Raw genomic sequence first — 14804 nt, 5'->3', positions numbered from 1 at the left:
TCACAAAACAAAGCACACGAGATGCCAAATACACAGGTGAGAACAATCACATGCCATGGAAAGTAGATTTCTTTTACCCCTTGGGGACCATCTCAGCAAAAATGTGATAAATGTATTTTCCCCTCTTTGCGTAACTAAGAGTAACATCCCAGCCTTATCCTTTAGTTCCATTTTTTAAAAAAACTTAAAATGTTGATATATGTTCCAAGTATCAACAGGAATACCACAGAAACAAGATTATGTCCTAGCTCCATATAGAATATTAGCAGCACATAGCTGGCACCACCGGCAATTCAATATTTTATATATAAACTTCCTTTTAAAAACATACCCAAATGCCTCAGAGAGTTGTAATAATAACAGTGAATGTGTAGTAAAATTGTTTTCCATATTATATAAACATATTGGGTGTTGTTTAACAATTTGTTGTTTTGAAAAAGCCCCAGACCTGACCTCTGACTTACGAGTTTGTGCAGCTTAGACTTAAAACCATCTGTCATCATTTAGTTAATCGACTCTGCACCATGGTGGCCTTGGTGAGTTTTACAATTATCAGCTGTTATAGTTTGATATAAACTGCAGAAAACACATGAGAAATCCACATATAATAAACTCATCTTTGATGCTTTACCCAATGCATTAACCAAAGCTACCTCCCAATTTTAACTTCTAGTACATAAGCCAAATCAGTCTGGACCTCCCTTTGAAGCTGCAGTAACAAACTGTTTAATCTGAGGTGCAGTTACTTACATTGCAAGTTACTTGACTTCCCAGTTTTTAAATGAAACGTAACTTCTTTATATTATCATCACAAACAAACAAACAAACAACCCTTGGTTATTATTGGGAAAGAAAAGTAAAAGACTGTTTTTATTCCAAAAATGTGAGGGGTGAATGCAAGTTTTATATTAGATATTCACAAATAAAACCTCATGATTATTTTGGGTAATTCATCACAGATGTTTCACAATGCTGTGCTAGGAGTTTAAAAACAAGCAAACAAAACCACCAAGAAGTAGACTAAAACTGTTTATCAATTGAGAATGCTATTCAATTCAATTCCCAATGTAAAGTTGCTATATCCAAGGTGTGGGCAAAATTGGACCCTTCCATTGATGTTGGCTTACAACTCCCATCAGCCCTAGTTACCTCAGCTAATCGTGAGCAATGCTGGGAGTAACAGACCGACAACATCTGGAGGGTCACCATTTGCCCACTGTTGTTATGCATACTTCCCTATGAGTCAGGCTGTGATGACACTGATGTCGGCTTTGGGATTTATTCTGCAATTGGAACAGAGAAGTGGAAAGTACCGTATTTTTCTGTGTATAAGACACCCCTCCCTTTTCTAACCCAGAATTTCTTCGCAAGAAAGTGGAGAGGGAAGGCAGGGATCAAAGCGCTTTGATTCCTGCTTTCCCCCTCTACTTTCTTGCAAGGAAAGTGGAGGGGAAAAGCAGGAATCACTTTGATGAATTGCTTTGATGATTCCTGCTCCCCCTTTCCTCACAAGAAAGTGCTTTCCCCCTCCACTTTCTTCTTTCTTGTGAAAAAAGTGGAGGGTGAGAGCAGGGATCAGAGCACTTTGATCCCTTCCCCCTCCTTACTTCTGTATCTTAATATTTTACAGAAAAGTATTGTCTTATACACGGAAAATTTGTTCGATGAGCACATGATGCAAAGACTAATGCGAATCAGACCGACCCTTTTTTGCTTCTGTTTTGGAGTTTTCCTCCTGCCCCTGGGGCATTCTACTTTTTTTTTAAAAACTGAAGTGATTTGAATGGTGCTTTCCCTGTGTGATTGTTTTGTAAAAACTACACAGGTTAACACTAGATAACCTCTGCACAGAAAAAAAATAAGAAAAGAGAGCTGGAGATTGACAGGTGGGTGGTATCAAAGGAAGGGGGCTGTAGGCATGTATCAAAATACATTAGATTGAGGACAAGCCTGGACACTGGCACTGAAACAATCCAGTCTTTGTGCGATCAATCATAAAAGAGACAATGAATTAAGCCATAGTGTAGTCACACCCTCAGTCCAATGACACCTCTTAGGAATTACCTCTGAGTAGCATACATACTGGGATTAAGCAAAGTATAGTTGTTAGATAAAGACTCTGCAGACATGGTTTTAGATCCCCACTTGGCCATATAACTAATTGAATGAGCTTGGGCCAGTCACAGTCTCACAATAGTGGCCCACGTCACAGTAGTAGTGCAAGGATAGAATAGGGAAGAGTCCTTGGATTCACTGGAGAAGGGCAAGATATAAATGTGATTGATCAATCAATACATTTGGTCTCTAAAATGCATTTAACTTCTTTTTCTTTAGTCATTTTTGGTTCTAGAGAGAATTCAGGGTTGATTTGATCTGGCACTCGTTTATTTTTCTTTTTGGTGCTCTATATTGCCTGTAAAGCTCTCCTTCAATACTTCATTTCAAAAGAACTTTGTTATTTAGTGTTCATAGGTATATATAGTAATCCAAGGTACTTCAGTACAGATGATCTTCACTTTGGCTTCCTTATACTTTTCTAGTTCCTTCATAGCTGCACTTCTGAGTCTCAGTTTTCTTCCGATTTCTTGGCCACAGATGCCATTTAGAGTGATGATTGAACCAAGGATTAGATCTTCTTCTTCTTCTTCTTCTTCTTCTTCTTCTTCTTCTTCTTCTTCTTCTTCTTCTTCTTCTTCTTCTTCTTCTTCTTCTTCTTCTTCTTCTTCTTCTTCTTCTTCTTCTTCTTCTTCCAAAGTGGTAGAATATACCAGATGGGCGGGATATAAATCAAACAAATAAAATAAATAAATAAATAAATTCCTATAGAAAACATATTTTTGTATTCTTTCCCAGCAATGTCTTTGGTTTTCATCCACAGTTCTTTTGGTTCATGTCAGTTGAGTTTAGGAATTCAAACCTGTTCTTTACATGGACTTTTAATTAATCAGAAATGTTATTTAGTTATATTTTGCTGCTAAGCTTTTTAAAATCTGCTTCTTCAGTTTTTCTTTAATTTTTGCTCTTAACATGTAGCTCATGGTCAGAGCTACAATCTCCTCCTGATCATGTTTGGCAGCGGGAATATAGGTCCTCTGTTTGCTACTCCCAGTTATGTATTTTTGATTTCTATATCGGTCCTCTGCTGCCATATATGTGTACAGTCATCCATTTGATTGCCTTAAAAACACCTTTTTAAGTATTTGCAACAAACAGGTTGTTGGCTCCATAGACTTTGAGTAATCATTCTCCTGCTTCATTTCTGGCTCCATCTTTGGTTCTGCTTTATTTCCTACTTTTGTATTCAATTTACTCATAGTTATTGATATTAATAATTACTTCTCAGCCTTTTGGTTAAGGTCTGGTATGTGTGTGTAGATTTTAATCAGTCAGACTTTACATTGTGGCCTCTAACTGCTTGTGCTACACTTTGCCTCAAAATTAGAGTGACCGTTTCTTCCTTAGGGCTAGTGGGAAAATCTTGAGGCATTTCAGTTAGGCCACTCACACTTGCATATGGTTAATATTCAACTGAAATGTTCATGTGTCCTCATGATACCTCCTCTTATTTGAGATTACACTACTCCAAAACATACGAAGAGAATTGTCTCACCTCCTGAGCCCTATTCAGGCTTTCAAGCAAGGGCTAATATGAAAGCATGAGTTCTAGCCCTATCACTGCCCTCCACTGTCTTCCCATGAAGAAGGACAGTCAGTAACTGATTGCTCAGGCTCCCCAGTCATATGGAGAATCTCCATGAGCAGTTGACGCTTTCATCTTCAGGATGTGCCTCCTCTTGTGGCAAGAGTGATTATGCACGAGGCAGGGCCAGAACTCTTCCCCTCATTCACAATTTCAAAATAATGCTTTTTTAATGCCTGGGTAGAGCTCCTGGCATGACTATTTTAAACATGTAGAAACTGTGGTATGGAGCCTCCTATGTCTATTTTGATGTAACGTGTAGAACTGGATCAGTGTTTTATTTTATGAGGAGATTTGCTGGGTTTCTGGACATTCATAATAAATTTAGGCAGGAGACAGCATTGAGAGAATCTATTATTTTTAAAGGGGAAACCCTTTATGGATGTTTTTAGGGACTAAAACAGTGGTCAGTCATCAGTAGTTTTGAGGTGTTTTTTCTTTTTTCTTTATTCAGAAATGTAATAAGGTCAGGATTTGCTTGTTTCAAATCGATGAGGATTTTGGCCCAGCCTGCTAAATCTCTAAGCCTATGCTAAGCTGCAGGCATGTGAGAAGACTCATTCCAATTATTTGTATGCTAAATGTTAGATACATGATTGCACTTATTGTTAGTCAAAATCCAAAATGCTATGAGGTTGTTTGGGTTGGTGGTGTTTTGTTTGTTTGTTTGTTTTGAACCATGGGAAAGCTCCACATTCTAGGCAAAATTAACTTTCGTTAATTGGAGAGGGATTTCCGCATCATATAAGTGGGTTAACCTTTAGTCCCTCTAGACAGCAATCATATACAGTACAGTACATGCTTTCCTAGGACTGAGACCCACTGAACTCAATGAAGCTTACTTCTAAGTAGACATGCACAGGACTGCGCTGTTAGAGGTCTTGTATTACAGTCCTGCCATGCTTCCCATTGGCTTGGGTTATAGCATGATTGTCACATGACTCAGTTTAAAGCAATAATTCGTGTGTTTTTTCCAGATGTGTTTAGGCTGATCTTCATGACTCAAATCCAGCTGAGAAACATCTTGTCCATAAAAGCAGTTGTGCATGTAGTTCTCCACTGGCAGGCTGTCATTTGTGAGATTGGTTGCACAACAGGTGGTGCACATGAATTTGTAACTAACATGTGACCAGTCACATGACGGGAGGAAAGACTATGGTGGTGGACGGAAGAGAGAGAATGGTTGCAAGATTGCTTTTAGGTAATTGCATAAGTGGTTTAAGATTCTGGCCCATGTATTTTCTACATATTTTAAACCCATGCCTGTTGGTCAGTTTCTAACAAGCAGACATAAAATACTGGCTGAAACAGTTTACTTTTCCACAGAAGATATTCCCTCTTGCATGTAAAGTCTGCCAGGCATTGTTTGTGGCCCAAGAAGCAGAAATAGATGACAAAGTTGGCATGTCATTAGAAGGAGAGTTCCTTCAAGAAGTTAAATTCGTGTATTCATCCTAAGTAAGGGCAATCTGGCTTCCTTTTCTTTTACAATTGGCCATTTGCATAGGGTTTTTTTGTGGGTTTTTTGCTTTTTGTTTGTTTTTGGAAATGCGATGCTCAGTCAGGAAGGTATCTGGATTCTTCTATCTGGGAAGGGAAATGTTATTATCACCTTCTAATTAGGGATGATGTTGACACATCTGTTTCTCCCCTGATCTGAGTAGCTGGTTTCTCCCTTTTCTTTTGGACTCTTCCTCTAGTTTGGATCTGGGGAAACGTGACCTTCCAGTTGTTATTGGATTGCAGCTGCCATCAGCCCCAGCTGACACAGCCAGTGTTGAAGGATTGTGGCTGCTAATCCAACAACATCTAGAGGGACACAAATTGCCTTCTCCTCCTCAGGCTTGTTCAGTTCTTTGCCAAATACCCTCTCCTACTAAAGGTGTGCTCCCTCTGGTTAGGACTCATAGCCTATTATGGTTTGGATAAAATCATTCATGCCTGCCTGGAAGGGCATAAGTAGAGGAGCTGCTAAGCACAACAGGAGTGAATGTACTATGAAACTAATGAAGTTTAAGATTCAGGGCCCCTAATCCCAAGGGACCTTCCTCTCCCCCCCAAGTGGCTTTAATCCACATTTTTTTTAAATTGATGATAACGGTGGTTACTCAGAGCTCATTGCACTCCTCTACCCCAACAGTTCAAGCCTCAGGGCCCTAAAAATATAGGCCTGCCACTGAAGCACAACAACACCTGGTTGGTATAGTCTCCATTTAACCAATGGTGTGTAATTTGCACAGGCCTCATTGGACGGATCAGTTAGAAAGCTGATATGCATCCAACACACCCTCTGACAGTGTGCCGTGGCACGGGGGACAAACTTTTGAATTTTAAGGGCTGTGGCAAGGCAACGTGAGAGCATGGTGAACTGCAAAAGTTTATAATGAGGACGAATGTGGAAGACTGCAGTATTCTAAGTGCAGATTGTTTGAATCTGTGTGTTTAATTTAGGGAAGCTAAAATTGTTTGTTAAGATGATTCCACCCAAACCATGCAGTCTTGTGGGGAGTGGATTTCCTTCAGTTCCTTCAGCTCCCAGGAATGTGTGCAGAGAAGAACTCAAACTGGCTATTTGAAGCTGCCATCTATGAAAATGTGAGAAATTCAAGTTGCTCTTCTTTAAGGTGTTGCCAGAAGACTTTGGTCTGGAGGTGCAGGTTTGCTTTTTAACATAACTTCTTTTTCACACTTCCTCCTCCAAAAGCCACTCTTTTGTTTCACCGCTATATATTACACTGCAGCAGGGAAACCTCAGCCTGATAAATATAAAAAGATAAATCTGCTATGCATGTTTCCATAGTTGTAAGACTCAGATGAATGGATGGGACATATGTCTTGGTAAGCAGTTGAAAGGGCCATATTATTCTCCCAAGAGACAGAAATGAGGAGTTATTCCTTCCTTTGAAGTTCATTATCTTTATTTCTGTTGGAAACCTCTTTCCAGGAGATTATCAGCAAGCTCTTCTCTTCCTCAAACTCTCCCTTCTGTGAGTAACAGCCTTCTCCGCTCCCAGATGACTTTTCCCTAGGAATGTGGAAGCGATCTTGATATAGAAATTTCAAGACTATTATTGAAAAACAACAGCATTCATGGTATCTTATATACTAATTGTATAAAAATACTAGTGAGTTTTACTCTGCTTTGCATGAGTACTTCTTTTGTTATACCCCCATCCCTGGACTTATTTCTAGGGCGCCATAGCTTTCCATGTGCTGCTTTCAGGCAACTGTGCAAAACAGACAAGAGCTGTCCATGTCAGGCTTTCCCAAAAGTGCAACATTTAGTATTAGAGATAATAAATATTACAAAATCTATAGCCTTGTCCATCAAACCGTCAATAGCTAGCCACACTGAAAGGCAGTAACAGATTGTTCCTTGCAAAACAATTCAGTTGTAAAGCGATCAGATATTCTGGTTTGTATCTCTGCTTCTACAACGGCTAGCTAGCATAGTTAAATGAAAAAATGGGTGAGCCAAGATACTTGCTACTACATGATTCAATTGGCATCACACCTTTCTGCAGGAAATAAATACAGAAGCTGGCAGAGCTATGGCGACCTATTGGGATCCATGGCCAGTCCATCTATACTATGGGAGGGGAGGGTGGAGCGATGTTTGGGACGGCGGGGCCTCCGTGGACCCCTCTGTGGTGACAAGCCTGGATCCTTAAGTGATTTGTAGTAGATGAGCAGTAGCGAGTTCAGCAAATGAAAAGCTGTTCCAACCCTCACGAAAAAGGATATGGAGGGGGAGAGGCCCAGATCTCTTATGTGAAACAACCTGTGACCTTTGTTCCATTACCAGTCTCAAATCTGGGGCTGAGCAGGAGCTCAGGGGCTTAGAGGGTACACTTACCTGTCCCAGCCATACCAGTTACTGGATTTCAGAATTTTAATTTAGACAATAATACCACAAAGTACAGCAATACACCCCTGAATACTGCCTTGGTTTGCACTGTTTCTGTGGAGAATTTTGGTTAAAATTAAAAACATAAGCAGAGTCAGGAGATATCAGGTTGCAAAGACACTATAATACTGAGAGAGTAAAATTCCAACTTAAGTCTCTTAACTTATATACAGAGAGAATAGACATTCATTTGGCAGCATAACATAGCATGATACAACACAAAGCATAGAAATAAGTGATCTGACTTACAGAAGATAAAATGTCCCCTTTAAACATGACTTTTATATATTCTTGGGACCAATCAGAAATACATTACTTCATTTTCTACTTAAGTAAGATCACATCATGTACAACAGCTGTACAACATCAAGTCCTTAACCTCGGTACCCACACCTGAATACACTCAGCACATGACTCAGGTAAAATCAGCCATTTTACTTTCGACTGTACAACATTTATATTTAATACATTTTGAGATCAAAATCTCATCATAACAGGCCTTTCACCACCCTCTCAAGAGTCAGTCAGTCAGTTGTTCTTCAGCTGAGGCAAATAGTCTCTCCTCTCCTCATTTCTCTTCTCACACATTCTTCCAGCCAAACACACATGCTATCCCCACATGCACAAACAACCAGGCAGACAAGGGAGTTCATGGGAAGCTTTCCTGCACCTCCTCCTCACTCACTGGCCCTCCCCGCATGAAAAAGGCAGCAAAGGCACCAAGTGTGTGGGGCACCTGGGGTGGCTCCTTTTCTTTTTCTCTTTTTCTTCCCCCCTTTTGCCGCCACACACAACACATACTCTCTCGTGTTTCTCTTCTGCTCTTTTCCCTTTCCTTCCTGTCCTCCTTTCCCTCCTCTAGTGCCAGGGAACTGGCTAAAACTTTCATTTGTATTTTCATCTATCATGGGGAAGACATGGCAGCAGGATGCACGATGGGCAGAAGGTAGGGAGCGGAGGCAGTGTTGTGCTCTGGGCCATGTTCTGCTGGGAAAACTTGGGTCCTGGCATTCATGTGGATGTTACTGTATAGTATAATGTTATAATGACCTCATTTACCACTGTTTTGGTTAGCATTAGGCATTCTAGGAAAATCTCCTGCGTACTAATTGGGGTATTATTGTACAGAGTTGAGTTATACCCTGTTCTTCTATGGAAATCACCATCCACATTATGAAATAAAACTGGTTCTACATAACGAAGTGAAGTAATAAAATACCCTTTATGCACTCTATTAGAATAAAAAGTGCAAATGTTTTAAAAGCAAGAAGCACAGTAATGCTAAAACAAGGAAAGTTGTAGTAACATCACACAACTGGAGACAACTGATTAAAAGCTAACCTGTATTTTAAAAGGTCTGCATGGTCCACCAGAAAGCACTGAGATTGGATATCTGGCAAATCTCTGTAAGATGGTGCCATCACAGAGAGCTTCTTCTGTCTTGTGTCCTGCTGCTTGGTGGTAAGACAGAGAGCAGAGCCTCCAAGATGATCTGAAAATTTGGATGGCTTTATGTGGGACCTGGTGGTTTCCAAAACAAAACAAACTCCTGGGCTTAGTCTAAGTCTTTCAAAGCCAGTGCCAGTATTGTTTGAATTGACACAACTGGAAACCCATGAGCTGTTAATGCAGAGCGTTCATCATGAAAGATTGAGATCTCCAATACCACTACTGTGAACAGAGTACATAGTCAAACAAACAACCCTTTCTGCTGAAAAAGTAACACGTGGCAATCTTCAAGTGGCAGATCATAATCTGACAGCATCTGTGTGGATTCACGTTTCTGGATTGTTTTTAAGGCAGCCTTCTGAGCACTCCAATTGTCCAATATTCTGCTGGATAATTTCTTTTGAATGCCATCTTTCGTGATTTGGCAAAACTGTCCTGATTTATTGCTCACAAAGCTGAGAGACTAGAGAATCAGTAAATATTTTTTGTCCAGACAGACAGAGGGCTCTCCAGGTCATTATAACCCACCTGGATGGGATGTTATTGGCAAATGGCTGCACTCTTTCATGCACGGGTGAAATGTTTAGTTGCCAGATGGCGAGATTCACAGGTTTATTTGAAGAGTTAAATTCCTTGATAGGTTCTTGGATGCAGATGTGATTTTTCTGCATCTTGTGTTTACACACACACACACACACACACACACACACACACACACACACACGAGCTATTGTTGTTTACTGCTCATGAAAGCAGATCAGGAAAAAGTTACTCATTTTGGGTTGCCTCCTTTTATAACTTCCACAATGAGAGGTGTTTTTATTCCCATTTATGAAATACTGAGGTCTGACATCTCATCTCAATCCATCTGCAGAAGTGACCTTGTAAAAAATTGAATGGCATCTTCAGTCCATGGCCCGTATGTTTAAACAAAATGGAAACAAAACAAAAGCCCGCTTCATAAACCTGCTTCATAGTTTTTAGGACCTGTACAGATTATTGGCTTTGCAATGATAAACTCACTGCAAAATGCCACCATGCGCTGCTTTGCCCTTGCACGTCTAAGCCTTTTCTAGAATAATGCTTAAAATGATAATGGCAGTTGGGCTAGTTAGGAGATGAGCATCAGAATCATTTTAGGACTCAGTCTATGAAACTGTTTTTGTGGGATGGTAATTCAAGCAACACTGCTTTGTCGTATTGTTCCTTACATCCACATTGCCAGTTGAAACACTGGTGCTGGAGGGCCCTGCATGTGTTTGTGCAATTTGACCCCAGTTCTGATGAGCTGGAAAATCTATGAATGCCATGCTAACACATAGAACATGTGCTTATGTTTCCAGAAAGCTAGCTGGGTTTGTCTCTTTCAGCAATAACAAGAACAAAAACCAAGCAAACATAAAAGCAACTATTGTGGCATCTTTAAGATTAATAAATATCTTGTAGTTTCTATGGACACAAATCACTTCTTCAGACATACATCCCATATTGTGATTCCGTATAGAGATTCCATGCTTATGCCCCTATCTTGACTTAATAAGCTGGTACAGTGGACCCTTGACTTACAGACGGCTTGACTTACAGACTTTTTGAGTTACAGACTTCTCTGGCCGCAAAATTTAGGTTTGACTTGCAGACTGAGATTTGACTTACAGACCAGAAAAAAACCAAAATGGAACAAAAACGGCCTGTTACGGGATTAATCGGTTTTCAATGCACTGTAGGTCAATGGAGACTTGACTTACAGACCTTTTGACTTGAGAACCGCCTTCCAATACGGATTAAGTTCTCAAGTCAAGACCCCACTGTATATGAACAGCCCTCTTGTTTCTGTGTGCAGTCCCTTCATGCTTCTCTTTCTTCTGGAAGTAAACCAGTGAAGAAATATTTAACTAACTATAGCTTCCTGCTCCATCCAAACCAGGAAAGTGTGATCAACTTCTTCAGAACAAGTCAGGATATTATGCTAACGTCATTCCGTGGCTTAGTACTGTGTTTCCCCAAAAATAAGACAGAGTCTTATATTAATTTTTGCTCCAAAAAACACAGTAGGACTTATTTTCGGGGGATGTTTTTTTTTACAGTCATGTCATCTTCTTATTGCTGCACAATGCTGCACAATGGTGGAGGGCGGGACTTCACTTAACTGGGGCTTATTTTTGGGGTAGGGCTTATATTATAAGCATCCTGAAAAATCATACTAGAGCTTATTTTCTGGTTAGGTCTTATTTTGGGGTAATAGGATATATCTTGGCTTGTTCCAAAGCTGTTATCCACAGTTTATTTGTTTGAATTACGGCTGTGCGCCATGTTCAGTCAGATGGTGACATACTGACTAACTGTGGGCTATTCATGCATTTCTGGGGTGACCACAGGGCAGAGCAAAGGGTTCTGTGGCACTCATGGGGTATGATACAATTTGATTAAAAGTGGAAAAATGCAGATCGAAAGTATAAGTACTTTTAATAAGAAAGCCCAAAACATCTGCACACTTCAAGCTTTGAGATGCTGAGATGGGTATTTGAGTGACGTCATGGAGCTGTATGTTGTGGTACAGCAGCTCTTCCTTTTAGCTGCAGTGGGAAGCAAGTGATTCATATTGGTGTAACATATATAGCCTGGGTTTTGCATTTGCAAATTTTTATATATATATATTTTCCACTTAGTAATTATAACATGTTGCACTATTAGAACTGAGTGTGCAAATGAATATCTGTGTTCTTATGAGTTTTCAGTGGTCAAAACTTTAGGATATTAGACACTCTCTCTCCACTCGGTTTCTTTTGTCTTCTTCTTGTTGTGGTCCCTACCAAAGATCATAATACAGTGGTGCCTCGCAAGATGAACACCTCACGGGATGAAAAATTCGCAAGACGGGCTGTCTTGCAATATTTTTCATTTTGCGAGGCGTGTTTCCCATAGGAATGCATTGAAATTTAATTAATGCGTTCCTATGGGGGGGAAAAGTCACTTGTAGTAAGACCGAGTAGACTGAGCCCTACTCCTCCTTGGTAGCCCCAGAACAGCTGGACTCTAGCACCAAACAGCTGACCGTCGGGAACCAGCAGAGAGGCAGCAGCCATTTTGGAGAGGTGGCAGCCATTTTGAGATGTGACCACATGGCTGCTGCCTCTCCAAAATGGCTGCTGCCTCTCTGCTGGTTCCCCACAGTCAGCTGTTCGGTGCTCTGCTCACAAAGCAGAGCTGTGTGAGGCTGTTCTGGGGCTACCAAGGAGGAGCGGGGCTCGGTCTACTCCATCTTACTACCTGGTAAGCGACTTTTTTTCTGACTCCCCCCCCCATAGGAATGCATTAATTAAATTTAAATGCATTCCTATGGGAAAACTTGCTTCGCAAAACGAAATTTTCACAAGACGGCATTAACCATGGAATGGATTAATTTTGTCTTGTGAGGCACCACTGTAACTGTCTCCTACTTCACTTTTTCTTGTGTTCTCTGGGCCAAAAGTGGGCAAACAATTCTGATCGTGCTGTGTAACACCCCCACACACACATCCATTACAGTCATTGGCACTGACTCATTTGTGGGAATGCCCGCCCCGGAGATTTTGTAACACACATGTTGCCACAGACATGGACAATGATCAGGTCATCAGATCACAAATATCCCCATAAGGAAACAGGGTAGGGTGGGTCCTAGTCTATGTACTCTTATTTGGGACCAGATGAAATTGGGTGTGTGTGTGTGTGTGTGTGTTAATTTAAATGAAATAGGAATCTCTAGTTAATGGAAGATTTTCTGCTTTGTTCATTCATCTGTGCGGAGGGAAGATCAAAAGAGCTGCATGAGCAGCCAAAATGCTTGCAGATATTTTAGCCTATTAAGTGGAGATGAAAGTCTAAATGCAGTCAGTATTTAGCTTTCCCCTGGTTTTTTTTAATAAAGAGAAAGAAACAGTGATCTTCAGTTGAATGCTAGTGAGTGACCAATTCTTTTACGTCCATTTGTCTGCACAGATGTCCGTCATGTTTTCATACTCATGAATGGAGGAAGAAAGAGAAACTTTGAACTTGTGTTGTTTCCTCCTCAGAAAGAGAGAGAGAGAGAATGGTGGGTTAGGGATTCCTTGGCTCTCCCAATGTTTTGGACTGCAGTTCCCACCATCCCCTACTGTTGGCCACGTCTGCTGGGCTTTCAACAAGCTGAAGTCCAAAATATCTGGAGGGGGCAAAGTTTCCCCATTCTTGGTTCGAAGGAAAAGAGGTCACCAGCATGTTGCTCTGCTGTTGCTGCACTCAAGATTGTAGCTTCCCATGGCTTCTTTTCATTCAGCACGAACAAAGAAACCAAAGGAAAACTAGATGTAACTGAGCATCATGTGTAGTTTGAGGCTAACCTTCCAGTGCTTTAAGGCCCATTAGATGGCCCTTTTCTTGCAAAAGGAAGCAGAGACATTGATCTGTCTCTTTTGCTTAGGGCTAGTAATTGTTATGGAATAAAGCAAACCAGGTCATCAAGGTTTTTCAGGGGACCCTGATCAAATTAAGCTGCACTTTTCTAAGTCAGAAAACCTTCCTGGAGCTCTGAATCCTCTCGGCCTACTGAAGAGACTGACAGCAGACCACTGAACCAGAGAATGACAGCAGTTGGAGCTTCCTACTTGGGCAATCAGATAGCTGTAGACGCAGACAATGAAAATTCCTGCTGCTGTCAATGTTATCGGGACACGATATGCTTGAGAGAAAGGCAGGAAGAGAAAGGCCTAATGAAAATGGATGTTGTATTAGTATTTGCTCAAAGGGCCCAAGGCCAATATGTAACATCACAGGAACCAATTCCACTGGCACAGGGTCTGGCTGTATTTTTAAAGTGATGGACCTGACTGCTTTGGGGAATCAGGACTTTAACAAGACAGGCTTTACGTTAGGATATGTTGAAAGCATTGGCAGACCAAGGTTGCTATCTAGCTTTCCTGTACACCTGAAAACACATACATATAAAAACAGTGGGTTGGATCCAGATTTAGGCAAATGACTTCTCCACCTTCTTTTCCCCATAGCAGCTTTCCCTGGATGTAAAAAGGTGAAGGCACTTTGAGTCTGGGGTCCCTTTTGTGTGTCATTATAGTCCCCCTCAAATGGTTCTGGCGAAAATGGAGGTTCAGAAGCCCAGAGACCTCCAGGAGAGATGCCATCCTGCATTTAAATGCTATCCTCTCCACACAGGTATGTGTGGTCCCTGGGCATCGGGATATATTTGGAAAATGGGGTTGTTTGGTCTCCCCAGACCTTCCATTGTCGCCCAACTTAACTTACAAGAAGAAGGGAAATTAACATCACCCTAACACCACATAGAGGTGAAATGTTTGGACAGTGTCATTGAAGTGACCAACACGAATCTAACCCAACTCCAGGAGGCAGTGGAAGACAGGAGGGCCTGGCGTGCTCTGGTCCATGGGGTCACGAAGAGTCGGACACGACCAAACAACTAAACAACAACAACAACAACACACAGAGGAGGGTCTATGTATCCTAACAAAAACAGTACTGTTTGTATTTCTGTAACTATACAATCTTCTGTTGGGAGCTCAAAACTCCTTTCTCACTGGTACCTTCTTATTATTTTGATGATGAAGCATCCCTGTTTTGTATAATAGCATCTCCTGCAGAATCAGGTTCAGCATTTCCTGAATGACACAATTTAGGCTATGCATATGGCAGGAATGGGCAACATCTAACTTCTGGGGTGTATGCTCCCCCTCCCTTTCGCAGTTCACAAAGCTGCCT

The 14804-nt window shown here is 41.0% G+C and overlaps 1 long non-coding RNA gene across 3 annotated transcripts in view; it reads left to right on the top strand.

Annotated features, from left to right (window-relative positions):
• The window catches only part of LOC140702696 (uncharacterized), a 107286-nt gene that overhangs the window by 15956 nt on the left and 76526 nt on the right, over positions 1 to 14804 (top strand). The gene's annotated exons all lie outside the window — the stretch shown is intronic.

This window comes from Pogona vitticeps, chromosome 1 (assembly GCF_051106095.1).
Source record: "Pogona vitticeps strain Pit_001003342236 chromosome 1, PviZW2.1, whole genome shotgun sequence".
In the NCBI taxonomy this organism is placed as follows: Eukaryota; Metazoa; Chordata; class Lepidosauria; order Squamata; family Agamidae; genus Pogona; species Pogona vitticeps.
This window is presented reverse-complemented; position numbering and strand designations above follow the sequence as displayed.